Here is a 17,599-nt window from a genome sequence, read left to right on the forward strand (position 1 = left end):
GTCAGTGCAGCCCCCGTAAACCTGGGACTTTGATGAACCAACCAGTGGTCTAGAAGTGTCCTTCCCCTGCACTTCCTGTCACTCAGGTAGAGCCAGAGAAAGAGTCGTCCTCTTTAGTGTGCAGACTTTGAGCTGGATTGACAGTAAAGTTGGTGATTACATCAGCTTAACATTTAAATTCAAATTGATGATGATGATTTTGATTTGATTGAAATGATTGTGATTTAAAGCTAAATTCAATTTAAGTTATTCAAATCTATTTTATTTTATTTTATTTCAAACAGAAAGTTGCGTTTTAATGGACCTTGAATGACTCAACACCTTGTGACAGTATCTGCACGTGGCTGGTAAGTCTCCTGAACTCTCTGTGGCTGTTTAATCAGTATGTGCAGCACCGGTCAGGTGTCTGTCTCGTTATAATATCGGTAGAACTTGTCAATGTTCCAGTATGTACAGAAAACTGCAGCAGAATGTGGTTTTATTTGCTTCCTTTGTACCGACGTTGGTATAGAAGTTATTTAATGAATCACAGGCTACACTTAGAGACAGACAACCAAGCACACTCACATTCACACCTACAGACAATTTAGAATCACCAACTAACCTCAACATGATTCTGGACCGTGTGGGAGGAAGCCGGAGAACCCGGAGAGAACCCACACTGCACAGGGAGAACATGCAAACTCCACGCAGAAAGATCCCGGGTGTCCTCACTGGGACGCGAACCGGCAACAGGCTACCCACCGCTCCACCTTGCAGCCCAGATTTATGTCATAAACACTTCAAATCCTCACCATCCACTGAAGGCCTCTGAGTCAATCAAATAACCAAACATGACAAAATTCAACAGTCAGCAGATTCAGGTCACCTTTAAGGGACTGACGGTGAAATATTTTGAGACGAGTTAATGTTGAAGAAAAAGAAAGTTGGAATATGTGGAAAATAAAATGTAAATATTTCACAAAATGGGTCATAAGATTTATAGAAATCAAATTTAATAACAAAGTCACAGCATGAGAGCAACGTACCTGTTTTAAATTCTGATGTGAAGTCAGAGGTTTGATCAATTCATACTGGTTTATCATAGATAGAAGGATATTGTGATCTAAATGATGTTGGAGTCTGTTACCGGACATTATTACTGGAAGAGGTGTCTGGTAATTGGAACCGAGGCACAAAGCGATTAGAACAGATATTTCTGGCATCAGCAAAGGACGAGAGTTCAGTGAACAAAATCTTAAAACTGTTGTTGTTTCTCTTCTGTGACCTTCAGAGATGACGGTCTGCAGACATAAACTGAAGCTCTGTAGTGGTCACAACAAAGACTCACGTTTACAGTCCAAATATAGCATATTACCTGTAAACACTCCACAAATGATCAAGCACCGTTATGTTTTTATGAAACAACTTTTTAAAAAAAAACACTGCAAGTAACTGCTGCATATGCAAAAGCTTCAGCATTCTGGTAGATTAATCGTAGCAGCTGGACTTGCTTGAGTTCCTTGAAGACATAGACAGAGGTGGAGGTCTGAGGCATCATCGCTCATCTGTTTACATTTAAATCCTAAGATCTCTCCCGAGGAAGATGAAACGGCATCCACACCTAGCCTCAGAAGACCCTAACGAACCCCATTGTGTCAGGGGGAGCAGTAATGACTCACATAACGAGGGGGAGGAACAACAAACCCCCAGTTGAAACCGAAACTCAGGTGTTAATGGCTCCTTAAGGATATCAGTATGTGGAACTCCCAACTAGTCAGTCAGAACTGATGAAGCCTCTTGGATGAGAGGTGGAACGTCTTCAAGGAACTCAAGCAAGTCCAGCTGCTACGATTAATCTACCAGAACAACCATGACCTGGATGACTGAGAATCTTCACAGACAAAAGTTTCAGCACTTTTTAACTTACTCATTAGGCCTGTCAGCTGATAAATCCTCTAAATCTTTAAAAGTTTTGTTATAACTCAATAATTATGATCTCTGAGCAACTGTCTGATGATTTGCAAGTGAAACTAAAAAGCAGGAAAGGTTACAAAAAGAAGGACTTCTAGTTTAAGAAATCCCCCACTTGAGATACCATCAAGGTATGTGAAGTAAAGGAATGTTTGGAAGTCAAGACAAACTGTGGAAGATCAAAAAGCAGACAACACTGTATGTCTGCTGAGAAGAAAGGCAAAGAAAAGCTGCATGTGATTGTAGCCGAGCTGCAGGAAGGTTTAGCTGACGGTAGTGGTGCTTTCTGCTTGTTGCTGTGCAGCACTGAAACTGGGTCACTGACATGTCATAATGTCAAACCTTTAACTTCAACCGCAAAGTCTGAACACCTACATAAAAAGTGGTTTTGGAAACACAGGATGTGGACAGATTAAATTAAGATCATGTTAACTTTGTTTGCAAAAAAAACAGCAGCTGCAGCATGTGTGGAGAAAAAACAAAATAAAACACCTTGCAAGTTGTTGAGCATGGGGGTGGAATCATCATGCTTTGGGTTTAGTGATGTATATTTGGACTGTCAGCTTTAGATCTAATTCAGGCTACCCAATCTAATCTTAAAATATAATTTATAACCTTTAAATACAGTAAGAGATATCAGACTTACTTTATTAGTCATTTACTTTTTCTTGCTATTTTATGTTCCATGACTGTTCTTGAAATACCTTAAGACAGTTTTTAAACAGTTAGGACTTGTAAAATTAGACTTTCTTCTTGAAAAATTAAAGCTATTTTCATAAGACTACACTCTCCTACTTCCTTTAAAGCACAGATTTATTTCCCAGATACACTAATGTTGTCTCACGACACAGGCAGGGATAAACTGAAAGGAAACCAAATTCAAAAAAATAAAAATAAAACAAAAACTGTTACAGAATAAAGAAGCTAAACTCTAAGGAAACTAAACAGGGAATAACCAACCTAATGCAAAGAGGGGAACTGGAAAGACACTCAAAAAGTAACTCAACTAACCGTGGGACAGATACAAAATAAGTACAGGGAAATGCTGATTAAGGTTAACAAAAACAGGGATGCTGACTAAACCAAAACTAACAAGGGGGCAAAAGGGCAGGCAGGAGACAGGTTGGCAGACGGCTGTGAAACCGGTGGATGGGGTGACGACCAGAGTAAAGGGAAGAGCAGGTCTTTATGGGAAGGAGGTGATTGGGAGCAGGTGAGTCAGGAGTTGCAGCAGTCAGTGATTGTGGGTGATTGAGGGCTGAGAGGCAGAGAGACAGACACAGAGAGAGACAAGAGACCAAAGCAGGGGCTGAAACAGGGATCCTGACATATTGATGCCTTGCTTTGTATTTTTTTAGTCTATTTTCTAGAACTCTTCCACCGTTCTTTTCCACAGATGCTTTGAAATAAAAATGAAGTTCAAAGAAGGAAGCAGCCTGAGCAGCAACGTTATCTGTTGCAGTTTCTACCTTCTACCATTTGGATGAAAGCGTAGTGCCTGTTCTGCATTACTGACTAATTTGTTGAATATCTGTGCCTTTATAATTTAGCTTTGCATGACAGCAGTCTTGTAAAGATCAGCAACAAGTTATGTAAAGTGACCACCACCATAGAAAGATAAACTGAGATACAAAATGCACAATAAAGTGTTAAATATAGTATGAATAATAAAATGTGCTAGATTGAAAATGCACCATGAAGTGTCCAATGCTAACAATAAAAATGTACAGTGAATGAGGTGATTAAAGTCCTGCAAACAGCAGTCCAGCATGTGCTGGTTATGCAGTGAGTGCAACGACAGCAGAAAAACAGACGACTGATAGAGGATGCGTGTCCTTCCTGATACTGAGATCAGGGCTCGCTGCAAATAGCTCTTTATGTCTCTGCCTGCTTGTCCGGGCTTGTCCTGCTGCAGGATTAATTTAGACTGATTAGACGCCTCCCTGGTGTGGTCTGATCCTTAATCAGCAAAGCAAGCGACTCTGAGGTCATGTTTCTTTTGCTCTGGCAGATTTCCTGTTCATGCAGATTTTCAGCCCCATCCCAACCGTTTTTGTCATTTTTGGCAGGTTTGATATAAAGACTGTAAAGAGGATCGCAGCTACAGTGATGGAAATGAGTATTTGATCCCCTCCATATTTCATGATTTCGGCCACATACGAAAACACGATCAGTTTGTCATTTTAGTCGTAGGTTTTTTTTAACTGTACGAGACAGAATAGCAGCTAAAAAACAAAACCTTGAGAAAACCACATTATCTAACAGTTACAAGTGACCTTCCAGTTGATAAGGGGAGGTAAGGATTTGATCCCCCAGCAAAACACGACTTAGCACTTGGTGGAGTAACCCTTGTTCACAACCACAGATGTTTCTTGTAGTTGGTCACCAGGTTTCCACACATGTGTTGTTTAGAAGCATGTCTGGAGACTGGCTATAGGCCACTCCATGAACGTAATGTGCTTCTTCTTGAGCCACTCCTTTGTGGCCTTGTCCGTATGCTTTGGGTTGTCATCTTGCTGGATGACCCTCTCACGCCCCATTTTAAGTGCTCTGGCTGAGGGAAGGAGGTTCTTGCTTAAGATTTCTCAGTTCATGGCATCATTCGTTGTTCCCTTGATGCGGTGCAGTCATCCTTTACCCTTGGCAGAGAAACACCCCCCGAGGCATAATGGTTCCACCTCCATGCTCGGCTGTGGGGATGGTGTTCTAGGGGTCATCGACAGCATTCTTCTCTCTCTAAACACTGAGTTGAATTGATACCAAAGTGCTAATGAGGAATAAGGAATGTTGCTCTTTTCAGTGTCTACATGACAGCCGAGGAATGAAGTATTTATTATTGACTAATTACTGGGTAAACTTTTTCTCTGGAATGAACTTTGTCCTTCCTTCCATTTCCGTCTGCTTATCTGTGGTCGACTCATGGTGGTAGCAGATTAGCAGGTCATTCCAGACTTCCTTCTCCTCATCAACATATTCCAACTTTCTTTGGGAGAGTCTGAGATGTACCCAGGCCAAATGAGATATATAATCCCTACAGAGAGGTCTGGCTTTGCTCTGGCATCTACCCGTACTTGGACATGGCTGGAAAACCTCTATAGGAAGGCACCCAGTAGGCCTGAACCACCTCAACTACCTCCTTTTGATATGAAGGAGCAGAAATTCTACACATTCTGTCTCTAAAGCTGAACCCAGCCACCCTAGAGAGGAAACTCATGTCAGCCGATTGTATCTGCTACCTTTTTCTTTCGGTCGCCACCCAGAGCTCATGACTATAGATGATGGTTAGAATTTAATTTGACAGTTAAATCAAGAGCTTCTGTTTCCAGCTGAGCTCCTTCTTCACCACCACGATCTGACAGAACGTCTGCATTACCAGTCCAGCTGTCCATGTTACTCTCAGAAGATCCTGGGATACTTAAACTTCCTTGTTTGGAGCAGCAACTAACCCCCAACATTCTACCCAGACTAAATAATGTTTACTGCTTTTCCCTGTGAATCAGTGTCAGAACGACGCTTCTTAAATGGTGTATCCAAGGTGTTGTAGTGGAAAGAATAGGTTCCAAGAATAAGACATTTTTATGACAGAAAAGATCTGATCCCTGTCTCTGCAGAGAGACAACCTCATTTTTATTGCGCACATAAATTTATATAATGTATTTATATAAAGTGTGTCGCTCCACTTCCAAAGTCCTCCCTTTCTGGTTACGTCTACAAATTAGAATCAGTTTCTTTTCTGCCTGCGCCTGTCACATTGCAATGACATGAGGTCAGTCAAGCAGGCGCTGTGGAGGTTGTGGTACTTTCCAGTTGAAAATATGTCATCTATTACAGCGGTCTTCAACCTTTTTTGCACCACGGACCGGTTTTAAGCAAGAAATTTTTCTACAGACCGGTCATTACGCACATAACAAATAATAATTGTTTTTTTTTCTATTGAAAAGTTTCATAAATGAATAAAATAAATTTTTATTGCTTAATATGTTTACTTTTTCTTCTGTCTCAGTATCGAGTCTCTCCCACTTTCCAAAGCAGCTCTCCTGAGATGTTTGTTTTTGACTGACGGCTTCCTTTAGCAGCCGGGCATAAAAACTGACAGTCAAGTGCGGGAAACGAACACAAACGGAAGTGACGGGAAGACGAGCTAGTCATGTTTCAAAATAAAACACCCTGCAGACTCCGCTGGAAATAAAAATAAATCAATAAAATGTTTTTATTCTATCTGTGCGGCCCGGTACCAAATGACCCACGGCCTGGTACCGGTCCGCGGCCCGGTGGTTGGGGACCGCTGAGCTATTATAACAAGAGGATAAAGCATTCCCTAATAATTCGGTCAGCCCATGTATGTGGCGTATATCGGATTATGTAACGCACATATCTATAAAGAAATACTTAAGAACACATTGATAACCAGATGATTTTATACATAATTTCACTAAAAATAAAGAATACCTTCCTAACACATGGATAAATGAATACAGATATGTATCTGGAAACACATGTTTTCCACTGCAGTATGAATGCTTTTATAGGACTTTGAGTTTCTAAATTATGCAGCAATCTGAAGTATCGCCATCAGTACACAAGAGGAAGCTTTTTGTAATTATAACCTGTGAAGAATAACTGCTGTTGCTCACCCTTCACCCTGTCTCTAAGTGTGGCCCTGCGATGGACTGGCGACCTGTCCAGGGTGTCCCCTGCCTTCGCCCTAAGTCGGCTGGGATAGACTCCAGCCCCCCCGCGACCCTAGTGAGGATTAAGCGGTGTATAGAAAATGGATGGATGGATATAGGTATACCTAGCTAAAGCTACTGCAGTCCATTTCCGGTTTTCCATCATCCATGAACATGCATGTCTTTGGACTGTTGGGTTAAACCACAGCATCCTGAGGAAACGAACACAATTAGACTGCTTTAGTGTTCTTTAAACTGAGTGGAAAAACTACACATTTAATCCTTGTTTGTGCTTCACAGCTGTAATGTTTCAATCTTTAGAACCAAAATTGTCTAAACCCTCAATCTGAAGTGTTTTTTTTTAAACATATTTGAATAGTTTTCAACTTAATAAAAACTAATGTCTTTCGCTGAGCAACACAATATTTAGATAAACAACTTGTTCTCTCCCATATAAGTGGATCAAAAGAGAACGTGAGGATTGAAGATGGTGATGAATTCAGTGCTGGTTTGAAGCTGAGACCATGTTTGATGGCTGTTGCCAGGACTCAGGGTGGGTCACTAACAGTTATTGTTTCTGTACTACACCAGATAACAAACCTCTGACCTTTGGAAGCACCACACCTCGGTCATGCTGTAAATGAAAGTATGTTGGGTATGAAAACTGAATCACATTTGCCTGGAATGTTCTGGTGCTTGTATTGACAGAAAATAACACTATGAGGCCATTGTGCTATGATGTTTTGTTTTGTTTAATCTTAGTTCCTACATAGTTATGAGAAAAGACCATAATCTAGATCCATTTCAATGACCTTACACACACGAGGTCTTTTTATGCGACATTTCTCAAACCACTTTACACTTACTTTAATATCGAGGTTCATGTTCCTTACACAGATCGGCTGTCTAGCCTTGTAATACTGTTGTCCTGTCTGAGCTGGATTACTCATGATTTGGAGCTTTAAAAGCTGAATGTAGAACAGAGAATTAATCAGACAGCAACATTATGCATCTGACTTCTTAAAAAGTCAGTCGATAACCACCTCAACTTTGGTTTGTCTGTTGCTTTAAACGGGCAGCATAAATAACTGACTTCATCTGAGTTTTTCTACAATCGTTTATGAGACATGATAACCTTAATCTCTTCCAATTATCAGATATTTTCTTGAAATAACAAGAGAAGTTTCCCAAAATGAGGTTTCCTTTGTGAACACATTGGTTCCTGTGTGGGATGTTGTGGCTGTTCCCGAAACAACTCCCTCAGATCTGATGTTCGGTGTGATGAGGAGTTTCTGAAGCTATCACTGCGTCTACATGAAGACGGTTACTGTGCAGCATTTAGAGGGAAGTTGTGCAGCAGTTAGCCACTGTGAGGCCAGGTTTACACATCGCTGGGTATTTACAAGAACGGATCTACGTTTTTTAAAACAACATTGTTCACACCAGTTCGTTTTCAAAAAAAATCTTTGTTCACACAAACCCACATAAACATGTAGTTAAGGTTGCTAGGACCATGCCAAACCTATAGGGAGCCATGCCAGCCAATCACAATCCTGGAACAAACACAACGAACAACAACGAACGGCAGGAGTTAGTTCCTGTTACTGCAACGATAATGGCGTGAGGGTCATATGATTGTTTTCTGACTTGTACCTTTGTTTAGGTGTAAACCAAACGCATTGAAGTATCACCGTTTTTGCTACGTGTAAACAAGGCCTGAGGTGTTAACCTGAACTTTGCCTCTGTGCATGCATTTTTGCTGCTGAATTGATGTTTGGAAAAGCTGATGTGCACTTTTTCTGCCAGTATGTTGGGTTCAGCATCCAGCCTTTGCAGACTCACTGAAACATTACAATAAATAGGCAACTAGAACTCTACCATTGCTACTCTTCACATGAAGGCTGTAAGCTTTCATAGTGGAACCGTTAACATAAATGCAGGGAGGATCTTTTGCAGTCAGCGTCTGGCAGAAGCCGGCAGCTCCTTTGGTAGTTTCGCTGACTTGGCTGAGTGTTGTGGTGAAGCTGTTCACGAGCTCCAGTGGTGGATGTCAACACATCCGTCCTGTGTGATGGAAGAACCAGGTTCAAATCCTGGCTGGAGGGACTCGCTTTGCAACGCTCTCAGTCAAAGTTACCACTTCAGCTGCTCAAAACAGTAAACAGCCACATTCACTAATATAACAGCTGGACACAACATTTAGTGTGTCTGGGATCAAAGATAGTGGCTCTAACATCTGTTTCAGTTTGACCTTCCTGCATGTTGTTTACATAACCAAACCTATGCAAAAGTTTCCAGCACTGCCTTTTATGGCGAGCTAAAAACAGAATTATGCAGTAAGGTAAGGTATTACTAACTTTTTCTTTTGTTAAACAAATAAAATGTACTTTCACCAACTGATGATCGATCACAGCAAGTAGATAATAGCAGAGATGAGCAGTAGAGGTTGTTGTAATATGTCATGAATAAACATGTATCTGACAAATCCTACTGATCTTTTCACTCGGTTTTTTATGAGTTCGTTGATCCAAATACTGGTGATATCTAGTAATCAGCTTTAAATGTGGATGTGGTTATCAGTGACAGTTTGTGGTGCCTTTGAATTGTGCAAAGTGGCAGAAATGTTACGTACTGACTTGTTGGGAAAAAGGAAAACCAAGGAAGATTGACTAGATGCTTTGGGTAAAATAAATTCGTTTATGAGGGAAACTAAAAGAGAAAATGTATGGTGCTTTTTAAATCAAAGAAAGAAATATAACCAGACAAACAGCCTCAGTGTTTTGACGAACCTCCGCTGAACAAACAAAAAACAAAAATGAAAATGAAGCATCACTGCTTCACCTCAACAGAGTCAGACCAGCTCTTAGTGGCACTAAAAATAGAAATGCTGTACATGTGTTAGGTTCAGTTTCCAGGTAACCAGTAAGTACCTTGGGTGCCACAGAAGCCTTTCTGGATTATAATCATTACATGAGCTCTACTGGCCAGCTGCTCCATGAAACAGCTTCACCAGTTGTCAAGCTGGTGTTTTGGAAAACTCTCAGGAGACCAAACATAGTGATCGAAACGCAACAAGGAAGGTTAAACACAGGAGCTGCAACCGCAACACGCACCATGGATGGAATCATATAGATAAACACTGATGCATAAGAAAGTAAACAGACTGTTAGTCTTTAACTCACCACAATGACGCAGCTGCCGGAGCAAAGGGTTTCCTCAAATCGAATCGCTGCATCTGGTAACTTCACTGCTCGGATTCTTTCCACGACTGTCTAAGATTCTTAGATAGAAAAAAAACACCAAAAAACGAGCACCATAGCTTCCTCTAAGCCACTTGCTGTCTGCTGTTCCTTCGCTCTGCGCTCTGACTCATTTACGAACAACCGAAGTGGGTTCAGGGTTTTGCTTTGTTGCAGGCAGGTCGTCTGGCATCCTCGAGTCATTCTGATTAATGGCTGAGACCAGATGTGAGCACAGAACGATGTTGGCATGTTGGTCAAATCATCATTTAATTTATATTTCACTTCCGTCACCTTTTATTTCAAAACTGTCTGCAAAGCTCAGCTCATGAATAACAGGTCAGTGCAACAGGGATTGTGCTCTATGAGGGTTTGACTTTAGGTGTACGTCAGGAAACATTGAAGTAGAAACGTAATTAAAGCTGAAGTACGAAGGCTGACAATGTTGTATGTGAATTTAAGTGCGTGTTGTAATTGTGTTTTGGTTTTGTGAAGTCTTTCATATCAGAGCATACAATGCAGGCTCTGTGTACCTCCACATTACATCTTAAGTATCACATTGGAATTACTGTTCACAATAGACAGCAAAACATGGCAAAGGAGACCATTTTGGTATGAAAACCAACACTTATTTAATTTACAACCATTATCTTGGAGCAGTGCTGCACATCTGGCCTTTGTAACAAACGAAGCAGCTGGAAAATCTGAAAAAAGGAAGGAACAGTGAAAGTGCACGACCTTCTGACTAAAGGGAGGCCCTGCTTCCTCTGTATCAATATGGAGCCAGTAAATGAAACAACACTGCTGCTAGGTGCGGTCCAGTCATTTGGGACTCATGCTGACCCCATGGACATACTTTCTTCAACAGTTTCTGTCTCGTATCAGTTCACATAGCTCTGTTAGGGACTTGTCGGCTTCTTTGGTCGCACCTTCTATCCATCTGACTCTTTGCCTCCGTCTTCTTCTTTTATCCTGCACCTTTCCAAGCATGATGTCCTGCTCCATTCCCTTTGATGGTAGGATATGTCCACAGTAAGTAAGTCTGTGCTTCAGTACCAGGGCCTCCAGGGAGCAGTTTGGTTGTAATTCATCCCACGCTGACTGGTTTGTTCTCCTGGCTATCCATGGGATCCTTAGCTTTCTACGCCGCGTTTCAAAAGACTCTAATTCCTTTCTATCTGCCTTTTTAACTGTCCAGTGATCGCCTCCACACATCACAACAGGAAACACCGATGATGTAATTACCCTCATCTTTGTTGTGCTGCTGACATCTTTGTCTTTCATTATCTTGTTGAGTCCAGACATTGCAGTTTTCCCAAGTTCTACATACTGTTATATTTATGCAGGATGTGCCCCTTCTCTCTCTACTTTGGAAGACAAAACTATCAACAACTTCACTGGTTTTTTACAGCATAGAAGAATAACAGCACTGGAGAACTTTAAAACTATACAAGCCTGACCTCTAGTGGTTGAACTCAGTGTTGCAGCCATTCGCAAAAATACTCATCGGTTATTATGTTGATTTCAGTTTATGAATCCACTTGGTGGCACATGGAAAATCATCAGAGGAGAAAACTGTACGCAGATTATACTGGTAGTACAGGTTGTTTGTTTTTAAAGTGGAAGAAAAAAAAGAAAGTGATTTGTGGTTTTTGTGTGTGTGTTGTACAGCCTGACATTTTATTTGTCTGAATTCTTCATGTGTAAATTCATTCACTACTGTTGTCAAAACTCTACCAAACTAAAGATGTGACTCATAAAGAAAATTCTAAATACATCTACTCTAAATAAAGCAAACAGAGGTCTATGTAAGGGGCAAACACAGTATATCAGGCCTGACCACACAGTCACTGTTGGGTTGTTTCTCTACAGAATATTTGGCAAAAGGAAAAATGATAGAAATCATATCGTCAAGCATCAGCGTCACCACACATGATATTCGTAGGACAGATAACATTAGCTAACGTTGTGTGTTGTTGATTAAAACTTAGTTGCCTTATAATATTAGAATCATTTTTGCTAATTTGAGTAGTTGTCAATGCTTTTATTTTGAAGGTGCTGGGTAGCTCGGGCACTGGGTGAATCTACATAAAGGTCAAGAGAGGCAGCAGGAGCCATTGTTCGTTTGCTTGCAATGGAAATAAACCGAAGAAACTTTATGTTTTTGTCTGGACAATGGACTTATTTTCCCTGCGTAAATAATTCCATATAGGTGCCTCAGACGTTTGATTTTATTTTGATAATTTTATTTATTTATTTATTTGATAATTCAGCTCAGGACAAACAGCAGATTACAAATGATAAATTCTTACCTCCAGTGTTGTTTCAGAGGCTGCTGGGTGGCTGATGTTCACAGTGTGATGTGCTCCAAACACCTACAGATCTGTGTCACCAAGACTTTTAATGCATCATTCACTAGTGGAGACCTTCCTGCAGCTTACAAATCTACATTAATAAGGTTCTCAAAATAGTAAATCTCACAAATAAATTATAGAATGATTGTACTATCTGTCTGTTCTTTCATATCTTGACAAATATCCATCCATCGTTTTCCTTCATCTTATCCAGGCTGACGGTGGCAGCAGGCGAAGCAAGTCCAGCTCTTCCTGGTGGATCCCAAGACTATATGAGATATGTAGAAAAAATCCAGTAAGTCATGGCTCGACTTTGGTGTCACCTCCCAGATGGAGTCACAGATAAAGCCTCCAGAGGAAGGCGATGAGGAGGAATCAGCATCAGAAGTCCCCTCAGCTGGTTCTTAGTGAAGCAAAGGAGCAGCGACTTTACTCTGAGCCTTCTTAGGATGTTCTGAGGCCCAAGAGACTCCTTTGCCTTAAAAACTAAATTAAAAAACGTTGCCCATCAGCTAATGTAATGGTTTTAGTTTATCCACTCAATGGATGATAGAAAATAATATAATAATAATAATTCACTCTATTTATGTAGCACCTTTTTAAAACAGAAGAAAAGAAAAAACAGAAAAAAAAGACAAGTAAAAAGAAAAGATTCACAAAATAAATCAATATAGCAACACCAGATTTGAAAAGAAAAAAAAAATAGTGGGAGAAAAGAAAACAAGGGTAAAACCATAAAAACAAGGGCAAAAATAACAACAATATTAAATAAATACACTAAACAAGTCAAAATAAATAAATAAATAAGTACATGAACATCACACGCTGTTGAAGGAGACTTGAACTCTTTTGGAAGATGGATTTTTTTTTCTAACAGACTGCTAGAAAGCTGGACTTCTTTTTGCAACCGGAGGAGTCTCCCCCTGCTGGCTGTTGGAAAGAATGCAGGTTTAAGGCTTCACTGTATGGAACCAGGTGATGCGTCCATATTTTATATGCAGTCACTGGGCTCTCTCCACCACTGTTAGGGGAGTTAGGTGCATTAAGTTAAACAGCAGGTGGCGCTACTTCTCCAACTGGGACCTATAAGCCCCTGCAGAAGAAAACCGCACAGTGATGTGATGCAACTAAAGGAGCATCAGTGGAAAACAGGACAGAAATATGTCATTTATGTTAACCCTCCTATTATCTTTGGGGTCAGTTTGATCCCAGTCAGTGTTTAACTTCTCTAAATAAGTAACTGACATCATTTTTTGTGTGTTTTATTTAAAGGGCTATTTACAAATAAACTTGGGTAACAATTTTAATTATGATAATTTTGTGGAGGTTTAAATTGCTGGAGTCAAATTGACCCCAAGGATAAAAGATGTCAGTAAATTAAAGGTAATAGGAGGGTTAATTTGACATATTAATTTGAGGAAGGCTACAGTCTTATATACAACGTTTCTGTTTTAATTGCAATCGTTTGCTTATTGCTTTTAATTTATGTACGAATTTCCACGACAGACAAATTTTTTTTTTGGTGTTTCCCTTTAAAATGGACAAATGAGAATGATGGAAAATGAAAATACGCTGAGCGTACGGGGGTTTTAGGGCCTTATCGTATGATCAAGCTTGTCTTTTCTCGTCCCGTTAATGCTTTCTTGTACTCGCTGACCCTTCTGTATCGAGCCTATACCATCAATACAGCCTTTAATGCCTCCCATGTGCATTTCCCCGTCTCATGGTTTGATTATCTGGGTCAGAAAAATAGAGCAGATCCTTGCAATAAAGTGAGGAAATGTCAAGTGGGAGTGGCAGCTTTTTTTTTTTTTTCCCCCTTGCCGCTATTTTGGACGTGTTTTCATTTATGGTTGCAGAAATCCATGGTAACTCCGGGCCTCTTTGTCATGAGGTCAGGCTGGTGTTTGTGTTTTCATTTTAAGTAATAATGACTTGACGATGTTTGCTGCGTGCTTCATGAAGGGGAAGTCACTCCCTTCCTCTCAGAGTTGATTTGGCAGACCTTTAGCTCCACGTTTCAGAGACGTGGTGTGTTTTCTGCATTCAGGCGACAGAAGAGCCTGAGTTCCTGTCCATGCGTTCGTTTTTGATGAGTGGAGCCTCATTGACTGTATCCTGCATTTGTACCTGTGTTCCTGTGTGTGTGTGTTCAGATATGTGAGGTTAACAGATCAGACCGGGAAGTTAGAACTCATCCTCGAACCGTAACGCACCCACACAGAGTCATTGTTTCAGTTGCTGTAAAATCTACAAGCATCTGTAGACAACGGTGTGTCATCAGACAAAGTATGTTACAGAACAAACAAAAAAGATTGTCAAGAAAAAAAAGAAGTTTACAATTTACACAGTGACTGATCGTATGAGTTGTGGATTGTTTTGCATCTGACCATCGACTGAACATGATGTCTTTACAATAATAATACAGATAGTTCCCTCTGGGTTGAACATGAGTCGCCGCCCCAAGCAAATAAGTTTAAGTATCTCGGGATCTCGATCACATGACGGAAAAATGGAGCGTGAGATTGTCAGAAAATCAGGTCCAGCGTCAACAGTAATGTGGACAATCTGGACCGTTGTGGTGAACAGGAAGCTGAGCCGTGAGCTATTCATTTACCAGTCGACCTACGTTCCAGCCCAGGAGTCTCAAACTCAACTTACCCGGGGGCCGCTGGAGGTAGAGTCTGGGTGAGGCTGGGCCGCATCAAGTCTTCCACAAAAAATGGGTTACAAGTATTCCACAAAAAGTACAACTGATCCAATCTTCTCAATCTTTATTGATAACAATTCAGAACACGAACGGTTCTTCAGAACTTAGGCTTCTCTTACCTCTTCCTTGTTGGCGGTGCTTCCTCTTATACAGCTGAGCCACATTTGGTTTGAGGGAGGAAACAACTGAGACCCTCAGTATGGCTCGAAGATGCTCATCAGTAAGTTCGGACCTGCACTTTGACTTTATGGTGGAGAAGAGCTTTTCACACAGATAGAAAAAAGAAAAGAAAACATGCACTAGGCGCCCCTATAACCTGGTTGAGCAGGTGACCCATGAACAGGGGCTATAGTTCCCCGGCGCAGCGTTCATGAGTTCGACTCCTGCTCACGACAGTTTGCTGCAGGTCTCTCCCCATTCTTCTCCCCCCTTTCCTGTCTCACTCTCTCACTGTCCTGACTAATGAAGGCAAAAACACCAGAAAAATAGTCTTTTAAAAAAAAAAAAAAAAACATGCACTGGGTGACAGGATATATGTTCCCTCCACTTGGTGACACTCCTGAATCACGTTACAAGTGACTGACGTTGCTGATTCACATTGCTGTCACAAACTTGAGCCCACAAATGATAAAAAATATAGAACAGCCAGGGCAACGACTTACTCAGGTGCGTGTAAGAAAAACGCACACTACACTTTGATGTCAAGTAGGCGGCTGTGTGTTTGAGACCCCTGATCTAGCCCTTAAATATTGGCATCAGCTCCGGGTAGTGACTGAAAGAATACGATTACGTATACAAGCAACCAAAGAGAGTTTTGTACGTAGGGCTGCTGAGCTCAGCCTTAGAGTGAGAGTGAACAGCTTGGACATGCAGAAGAAAGTTGGAGCAGAGTCCATTGCGTTGAAAGGAAACAGCTGAAGCCGTTCAGGTATCTAGGATGCTTCCTGGACTCCTTCTTTGAGAGTCCACATGGTCAATTTGCAAGAGACCCTGGGGAAGACTCATTGGAGGTTTTACATATGTCATCTGACCTGGGATGGCTTGGTGGTTAGCACTGTTGCCTCACAGCTAGAAGGTCGCCGGTGAGGACACCCGGGATCTTTCTGTGTGGAGTCTCCATGTTCTCCCCGTGCAGCGTGGGTTCTCTACGGGTTCTCCAGCTTCCTCCCACACAGTCCAAAAACATGTTGAGGTTAATTGGTGATTGTAAATTGTCCGTAGGTGTGAATGTGAGTGTGCTTGGTTGTCTGTCTCTAAGTGTAGCCCTGTGATAGACTGGTGACCTGTACCAGGTGAACCTGCCTTCACCCTGAGTCAGCTGGGATAGACTCCAGCCCCCCATGACCCTAGTGAGGATTAAGTGGTAGAATAGATAATATGGATCTGACCTGGGAACACTTCAGGATCCCCCAAGAGGAACTGAAAAATGTAGCTGGGAAGAGGGACGTCCAGAATGACCGGTCTAACCTGCTGCCACCACGGGGTATGTAGCATCAAGAATCACTTCAGATTCTGATTAGTGTTATTTTATCTGAGCTTATCTGTCTGTAATTAAAGAAAAAGACTCATGTTTACTCCTCTGATGGACGTCTCCTACATTTAGTCTTTCAATTTCCTCCTGTGATAAAGCCTCACCACAGCCGCCATCCCATACCCACAGATAAACAGATACAGGAGAACCGCTGTGTTTTAAGTGGCTGCTTTTAGATAAGATCCTCTCACGCTTCCTTTAATAATGACCTATTTTTGCGTAGGTTTAAACTGCGCATGCACACACATACACAGATCCATGTCTTTACCTCAGTGCCTCCTGAGTCTGACTGCAGTTCCCATGAGGCTCTGTGCTCACAGGCTTCAGTTTAATCATTAGCTGGGCTTGTGCTTGGTTTTAAAGTGGGGTTAGATTGTGGGGCATGAGTCAGAAAAAGATAAAAACAAATAAAAGCTAAGACAATGCCTGAGATGTCTATTGGAAACAAGGTTGCATCCAGAGAAATGCAGCTGAAACAGGTCCTACAGTACAAGACTTGTTAGGAAACGTAGAGGTGTGTCTGCATTATGTGCACCTCTTGCATTCCCACAGCTTGAACTGGCTGAATAAAGAGCAGCCAAACAAGCTTGGAGTTAAAGCTGAAACCTCAGTTTGACTCCTGCAGTGGGATTTCAGTTCAGTTCCACTGCCCACTGAAGAAAATCCATGGAATTAACTGAAGCTATAAGTAGAGGAACAAGTTAATCCATGTTAATGTGCCCTGATTGAGCTGTTTGTGCAGTTTGATCAGTAAACACTAGAAATGGTTTAGAGTTGGAAATTGATTTGTTTAAGAACGATCTCTGATCGTCAGATAACCTTCACATGTAAGTCGTCAGCGCAGAGAAAATAAATCACTACTTGAACCGATCACATTGGTTTTAAAGCTTCATATATTGTAATAAACTATACTTTGATCAAAGGTAGTGGAATCCACACAGTCCTCTTCCTTTTAGTAGCACACTGCTCACTTGTGTATGTAGCCGCAGATCTGAAAGGAAATAAAGGAAAAACTGTGCAACATACAATTCAAAATAACGTAGTAATGTGTTTAGAAACAAATTAGAATTTATGCTGCAAGTCATGACCAGGACTGCAAGGTGGTTCGGTGGTTAGCACCGTCGCCTCGCAGCTAGAAGGTC

General features: G+C 41.2%; 3 long non-coding RNA genes across 3 annotated transcripts in view; all 3 read left to right on the forward strand.

Moving 5' to 3' along the window:
• LOC103369392 (uncharacterized) overlaps positions 1-567 on the forward strand; it is a 4,719-nt gene extending 4,152 nt beyond the window's left edge. The window contains exon 3 of the long non-coding RNA XR_520829.1: positions 87-567. This is a non-coding gene — a long non-coding RNA (uncharacterized LOC103369392). The remainder of the gene's footprint in view (positions 1-86) is intronic.
• Positions 568-6,628: 6,061 nt separating this feature from the next.
• LOC103369391 (uncharacterized) overlaps positions 6,629-17,599 on the forward strand; it is a 15,307-nt gene continuing 4,336 nt past the window's right edge. The window contains exons 1-4 of the long non-coding RNA XR_520828.1: positions 6,629-6,640; positions 7,652-7,654; positions 9,342-9,346; positions 17,549-17,557. This is a non-coding gene — a long non-coding RNA (uncharacterized LOC103369391). The remainder of the gene's footprint in view (positions 6,641-7,651; positions 7,655-9,341; positions 9,347-17,548; positions 17,558-17,599) is intronic.
• LOC103369390 (uncharacterized) lies at positions 11,981-12,500 on the forward strand. Its single transcript, XR_520827.1, has 2 exons — positions 11,981-12,320; positions 12,431-12,500. It is a non-coding gene; the product is annotated as an uncharacterized LOC103369390 (long non-coding RNA).

The sequence above is a fragment of the Stegastes partitus genome, unplaced genomic scaffold (assembly GCF_000690725.1).
Source record: "Stegastes partitus isolate 25-593 unplaced genomic scaffold, Stegastes_partitus-1.0.2 Scaffold1281, whole genome shotgun sequence".
NCBI classification, from domain to species: Eukaryota; Metazoa; Chordata; class Actinopteri; family Pomacentridae; genus Stegastes; species Stegastes partitus.